Genomic DNA, 8036 nt, shown 5'->3' on the forward strand with positions numbered 1-8036 from the left:
TTACTGATTTTAAGAGATCTCTCTTTTCACAGCCACTGACTATCTTCTATATCTGAAATTCTATTTTCACATTCCTTTATCCTGCTGCAAAAACTTTCAATAGAGTTTTTAATCCCCTGGATATCTGAATCTGTTTCATGGATTCCATTTCTTTCCTATGTTGGGCATTCATTGTTTCCATTTTTTTCTTATGCTGGGCCTTCGTGGCTTCTACCATGGTCCTGAGCTCATCTATTTTTTTGTTAGTTTCTATTCTAGAGTCTCTAATCATGACTTTCAGTTTGCTCACCATCTCTATGGTTATCTGGGAAATTATTTCTGTTTTGAATTTTTCTAGAGCCCCATTGATATCTTTTGTTACTTCCTGTATTATGAGTTCAGGGTGTCCTGGTGGTTCACTGTCAGACTTTTCATCCTCATTTGCTCTACTGTTTGCCACTGGTGTCTTTGTGTCTTGCTTAAGTGTTTTCTCATTTTTATTTTTGTTGTTGGGTCAGATACAGAAGATAGGATTACAATTAGTGAACTGGAAAAGAAAAAAATTCTTAAAAATACTAAGGGACTATGAGAAATCAATCCAACAGCTTCTAGATGAAGTAAAGAATACTACTATAACACTGATTGTACTCAATGAAGAAGCAGGAGAGAATGCAGATGACACTAAAAAAAAAAAAATATATTCAAAGAAGTAATGACAGAAAACTGCCCACACAGGGGAAAACAATTTGACATACAAATAAGTGAGGCATACAGGACTCCAAATATCCATGATGAAAAAAAAATCTACACATAGGCATATAATAGTCAAGATTCCAGAAACTCACCAGAAGAACAAAATTCTATAAGCAGTTAGAGAAAAGAAACAAATCACATACAAAGGAAAGTCTTATCAGAATCACAGCAGACTTCTCAACACAAACCCTCAAGGTAAGAAGAATTTGGAGCGATGTATTTCAAGCCCTAAGGAAATGAAAAGGGTGAAATTACAGCCTCCATCCCACACTGATGTACCCTGCAAAGCTATCTTTCAAAACTGATGGATAAATAAGATACTTTCATGACAAAGAACACCTTAGGAACTTCATGAATACAAAACCTGCACTCCAAAAACTTTTACACAATACCCTAGGAAATGATAATGAGGATAACAACCCCAGGAAGCCCAGCAGAAGAAATTCATAAGGCATGACAAGAAATTAAATGCAAAGGGTGAGGCTGGGCTTGGTGGCACACACCTGTAATCCCAGCACTCAGGAGGCTGAGGCAGGAGGATCACTCTGAGTTCAAGACAAGCCTGGGCTACACAGTGAGTGTCAGGTCAATCTCAAATACATAGTGAAATCCTGTCTCAAAAAACAAAACAAAACAAAACAACAAAAACAAAAACAAATGCAAAGGGGGAGAATCCAATAAAAAGAAAAAGACATGAAAAGGATAAGTCAAAACATATGAGTTATAACCATCAATGTTACTGGTCTCAACTCACCAATCAAAAGAAATAGATTGGCAGAATGGGTCAAGAAGCAAGATCCAACAATATGCTGCATACAAGAAAAATATCATTTAATTCAAAAAGAAACTCATAGACTTAAAGTTAAAGGGTGGAAAACAATACTCCATGAGTCAGGAACCCAGGAAAAAGCAGGAGTAGTTATCCTCTTTGCAGATCACATAGATTTCAAACCAACACTGATCAAGAGAGACAAAGAAGAACACTACAACCTTGTAAAGGGAACCATCCAAGAGGAAGAGATGATAATCATAAATATATATATAAATATGCACCAAACACTAGTGTGCACAACTACATACAACAAATACTAATGGACATGAAAAATCAAATAAGCACTAACACAATAGTAATGGGGGACCTCAATACCCCACTGTCCCAAATAGATAGATCAACTAGACAGAAAATAAACAATGAAATACTACAACTCAATCAAACTCTTCAACAAATAAACTTAACAGATGTTTACAATGTTCCACCCCACAAAATGAGAATACACATTCTTCTCAGCTGCACATGGGTCATTCTCCAAAATAGACCACATTCATGCTCATAGAACATGTATAAGTAAGTGAAAAGGAATTGAAGTTATACCCTGTATATTATTAGACAATAGTACAATGAAATTGGAGATCAATAGTAAAAGAAACTGCACAAATTGCACAAACACATGGAAACTGAACAAAACACTCCTGAATGACCAATGGGTCACACAGGATATTAAAGAAGAAACCACACAGTTCCAACAATTAAATTATGATGACAATAAAACATATCAGAATCTATGGGACACAATGAAAACAGTCTTATGAGGAAAATTCATAGCACTGAACACATATATTAGGAAAACAGAGCGAGTGCATTTAAACAACCTGATGCTGAACCTCAACCTTCTAGAAGAAGAGCAGAACAGGCCCAAATCTTATACAAGGGAGGAAATTATAAAGATGAGAACAAAAATTACTGCAACGGAGACTAAAAGAAGGATACAAAAAAATAAACAAATCCAAGAGTTGGTTCTTCAAAAGAATAAACAAAATTGACAAACCCTTAGCGAGCCTTATCAAAAAAACAAAGACCTAAATCCATGCAATTAGAAATGAAAAGGGTGAAATTACAATATACCCAGCAGAAATTGAGAGAATCAACAATACCTACTTCAAAAAGCTATACACCAATAAGATGGAAAATACAGAAGAAATGGGCAGATTCATAGATTTGTATGAATTACCAAAGTTGAACAAAGATGACCTAAAAATTCTAAAAGACCTAGTATCAATCAATAAAATTGAAAATGTAATGAAAAACTTACCAACTGAGAAAAGCCCAGGTCGTGATGGCTTCACTGTCAAATTCTGTAAGACATTTAGAGAGGAACTACTGCAACTACTGTTTAAACTCTTCAATGAAATCGAAAGGAAAGCAATACTTCCAAATTCATTCCTAGAAGCAAGCATCACCTTGATCCCCAAGCAAAGAAAGACCTAACCAAAAAAGAGAACTATAGGCTAATCTCACTAATGAATATAGATGCAAAAAATCCTTAATAAGTTACTAATAAATAGAATGCAGAAGATCATCAAGAAGATCATACACCCTGACCAAATAGGATTCATCCCAGGGATGAAAGGATGGTTCAACATATGCAAATCAGTAAATTTAATACACTATATTAGTAGAGCCAAAGACAAAAACCATATGATCATCTCAATAGATGCAGAAGACGCATTCAACAAAATTCAGTATGCATTCATGATAAAAGCCCTACAGAAAATTGGAATAGACAGTCTCTACCTCAATCTGATAAAAGCCATATATGAAAAACCAACAGTCAATATCATACTAAATGGTCAAAAACTGAAATCCTTCACACTAAAATCAGGAACAAGACAAGGATCTTCACTATCACCACTCCTATTCAATATAGTTTTGGAAACATTAGCCACAGCAATTAGAAAAGAGAAAGAAATAAAAGGAATAAAGATAGGAAAGGAAGAAGTCAAATTGTCATTATTTGCAGATGTCATGATACTCTATATAGAAGACCTTAAGAACTCCACTGAAAGTCTTCTAGACTTAATAACCAAATTCAGTAAATAAATGCATTAAATTAAAATCAAAATGGATTAAAGAGCTAAATATTGAAACAGAAACACTAAATTGGCTGGAAGAGAGGTTAGGTCCAACTCCTGAAGACATTGGTGTAGGAAAAGATTTTATCAACAAAAGCTCAGTTGCCCGTGTAGCACAATCAACAAGGGGGAAGTCTTATTAAAAAACTGGATCTGGGTGTGGTGGCGCATGCCTATAATCCCAGCACTCGGGAGGCTGAGGCAGGAAGATCACTGTGAGTTCGAGACCAGCCTGGGCTGCATAGTGACTTCCAGGTCAGTCTCAACTGCATAGTAAGACCCTGTCTCAAAAAAAAAAAAAAAATGCCGGTTACAAGGTTAACATCCCAAAATCAAGAGCTTTTCTTTACATGGAAAACAGACTCACTGAGAGAGAAACGGGGCAATCATACCTTTCACAATAGCATCCAAAAAATTGAAATATTTAGGGATCAACCTAAAGAAAGAAATCAAAGACCTACAGCACTCTGAAAAAAGAGATTGAAGAGGATATCGGAAAATGGAAAGACATCCCTTGCTCCTGAATGGGAAGAATCAACATAGTGAAAATGTCCATACTGCTATATAGATTCAATGCAATCCCAATTGAAATCCCAGCAGCATACTTCACAGACCTTGACAAAACAATCCAAAAGTTCATTTGGAATAAGAAGAGACCTAGAATAGCAAAAGCAACTTTAGGTAATAAATCCCCAACTTGAAACTATACCATAAAGTTACTGTGATGAAAACAGCATGGTGCTGGCAAAGAAACAGAACTGAGGACAAGTGGAACAGATTAGAAAACACAGACACAACTTTAGACGCACTCAGCCACCTCATCTTTAACAAAGGAGCCAAACACCCCTCAATGGAGGAAAGATAGCCTCTTCAATAAATGGTGCTGGAAAAACCATGTTTCAAATTGCCAAAGATTACAACTAGATCTATATATCTCACCATGCACCAAACTAAAATCAAAATGGATTAAAGAGTTAACTATTGAAAGAGAAACACTAAATTGGCTGGAAGAGAGGTTAGGTAGAACTCTTGAAGACATTGGTGTAGGAAAAGATTTTATGAACAAAACCTTAGTTGCCCGTGAGGTAACACAATCAACAAGTGGGAATTCTTCTTATTAAAAAGCTTCTGTACAGCAAGAGAAACTACCAACAGTGTGAAGAAATAATTCACAATGTGGGAAAAAATTTTTACCAGCTGTTCCTCAGACAAAGGTCTACTATCTAGAACATATAAAGAATATAAAACAGATAAGACTTCCCAAATTTAAAGACCTAATCCAAAAATGGGCATCTGAAATGAACAGACATTTCTCAAAGAAGTAGAAATATAAAATAAACATATGAAAAAATGTTCAACATCACGGGTCGTTCCACAGATGGGAATGAAAACAACACTAAGATTGTACCTCACCCTGGAAAGAATGGCTGCTATCATGAAATCAACCAGTAAAAAATGCTAGCATGCTGCAGGAAAAGAGGAACACTGCTCCATTGCTGGTGGGAGTGTAGACTGGTGTAACCACTGTGGAAAGCAGTACAGAGATACCTCAAAGAACTAGGATTGGAAATCCTATTTCATCCAGCTATTTTGCTACTGGGTATCTTACCTAAAAAATTAAAGAAGCATCCCATAGTGATATACATGCACCCATGTTTTAATAGCAGCACAATTTTTAATAGCTAAAATTTAGAAGCAGCCCAATTGCCCATCAACTGGAGACTGCATAATGATAATGAGGGTTATTTTTTAAAAATAAAATGGAACACTACTCAGCCATACAAATGATAAATTAGAAACATTTATAGCTAAATGGATGCACATTGAGGCCATACTCTTAAGTGATATAAATAGGACACACGTGTAAGTACCGAATAGTTTTCTCCAGTGTGAGAAACTGAAAGCATAAATAAGGACAAAAAGTATAACAGATAATGTGAAACAGGAAGAAAAGGGACAAAAAGGTAAGGGAAACTGGAGGGGTAGTGGAAAGGAAAGAAGGGAATGAAATCAATATGAGAAAATGAAAAATTATGGAAACAAAATCTTTGTAGATTAGGAGGGAGAGAGGGGTTGAAGGGAGAGAAGAATGGGGAAAAATAAGAACCAAGACTGATTATGTAAAGGTACAAATTTCCAACAATGAATGTCATATTGTATACATTAAATGTACCCATACAATTAATAAAAGTTTTTTTTTTTAAGAGAGTGGTTTAGCACCACCCTAAATCCCAGTAGTCTGGATGGAACAAAAGAGTCAGAAAAACATGGTGAAACTCTCCCTTATTGCTGTGCTATGTTGTTTCTCCCCACGGATGCCTGTTTGTCATCCCTGCCTTGGAGATAGCCAATTACGGACTGAAACTTCTACAAACTGTAAGTTACTTAAAACCCTTCCCCTCTAACTTTGTGGGTCAGGCATTTTTGTCTCAGCAATGAGAAAAGAGTAACTGACACAAACACGTGGTACCTGAGAAGTGGGCTCATTGCTGAGACATTACCTGGACATGCGGCTCAGCAGCTTTGGAACCGACTTATGGGAAGAGGAAGCGTTAGGAAATATTGGGAGATTCAGCGGACTAGAGCTGGAGTGCTTTAGACTGTTCTGTATGGGAGATTCTGGTCAGAGCTCAGAAGACCAGAAAGGTGGTAAAGACCAGGTTCAGGAGGTTTCTGCCTGGAGGAAACTGCATTCGCTGCTGATGTGTGTTATGGCTTAACAGAAAATTTCTCTGCATTCTGTTCATGTCCAGAGATTTTGCCTAAAACTGAGATTAGGAGAGGTGAACTAATTAATTTTGCAGAAGAAATTTGAAGGCAGTCGAATACTGAGGTAGCTGCATGGCTACGGTTGGAGTTTTTAGCTAGATCTATGTGGAGAATCTAGAGCAAAGAGCCTAGTAGAATGATTTAAAATGTTTTGAGTTTGGCCAGAAAAGAAGCTCCAGTAAAGCAAAGATAAGAGCAGAGATCTTGATTGCTGAGAAGGAATAGGAGAATGGAAAAGATGGACTCAGGGCATCACAAAAAGCAGCAGGGCTACATCCTTTGCAATCTCGGAGTTGCAAAGGTGAAAGATTTTGCTTTGAGAAGAAAGCCCCAGAGCATCACATTCCAGAATGGTGTCAGCCAAGGGAAGTTGTTCCTTGGGATTTGGTTCATAGGCACTGGACCCCTACAAACCAAGAGCAAAGGAAGCCTGGCTACCGCTCCAGCTGGCAGCAGATCTTGGTTTCATCCAGGTGGTGCCAGTTGTAGGTGTGTACAGAATGCAAGAATCGTGGGGTCAGGAAAGTTTCCACCCAGATGTCAGAAGAAGACCTGGGAGGCCAGGCTGGATTCCTCTACGGGGGCACTGTGTGAAGCTGTGAGTGAGAAGCCTAAGGTACAGTGGAGACGCCATGAGTTTGGAGAAGCCAGAGCATCTAACATTTGAAGGAAACCACGAGGATGAAGCAGAGCCAGTCTGAAAGAGAAGCCATGGAAGCTACAACTACCGGTAGGGCTTAGGGGCAGACCCACCCAAGCCATTTGGAGGTTACAAATTGCCACAGGCTGCCTCAGATGCTGGAAGGGGAACTGTGGAATTTAATGTTTTCCCTGCTGGATTTTGGACCCGCTTTGGTCCTATTCCTTTGTATCTTCCTGTTTGTAACTTCTGGAATAAAAATGTTTATCTTGTGCCATTGAATGTTGGAACTGTTTAAATTTCTTTTAATTTGTACCAGAACTTGCAGCTAAGAGTTTGCCTTAATTCTCAGAGGAGACTTGGGACTTGGACTTTTCAGCAATGCTAAAACTGTTAGAATTTTGGCAACTCTTAGAGATGGACTAAATGCCTTTTGCATAAAGGAATGTGCTTGTGTCTTTGGAGGGGTAAGGGGTGGAATGTTATGATTTCAAATACATTCTTAAGCTCAGAATATGATCAGTGGTTATAATCATGGCTCTGGAGTCAGAGTAAGAGAATCCTTACTCTACCATTAAGAGACTTTGAACCTCTGTATTTTAATCCTCAACTTTTCTATTTACACAGCAAGGAAAAAAATTCTGTGATATAAGGTCTTGGTAAGAATTAGATCCAGTAGGCAGGGGATTTAGCTCAGAGGTTCGGGGGCCTGCCTTGCAAGCACAAGGACCTGAGTTCAATCCCCAGTACAAAAAAAAAAAAAGAATTAGATCCAGTAACTATTGGGACTGTGACTGCCCAAAGGAAGAATTCCATAAATGTTACCTAACCTGCTGGGTGCTTTTACTACTGCATGCAAGGCAACGTGCTGAGAAATTTACACATAATATTTAATCTACTCTGCATAGTAATTCTATGTGCACATACTGTATGAGTGCCTAATTTACACATGTGGGAGCGGGGTGCTCATAAGATGTGTCTAAGG

Source organism: Fukomys damarensis, unplaced genomic scaffold (genome assembly GCF_012274545.1).
Source record: "Fukomys damarensis isolate Sample0158 unplaced genomic scaffold, DMR_v1.0_HiC HiC_scaffold_28, whole genome shotgun sequence".
NCBI classification, from domain to species: domain Eukaryota; kingdom Metazoa; phylum Chordata; class Mammalia; order Rodentia; family Bathyergidae; genus Fukomys; species Fukomys damarensis.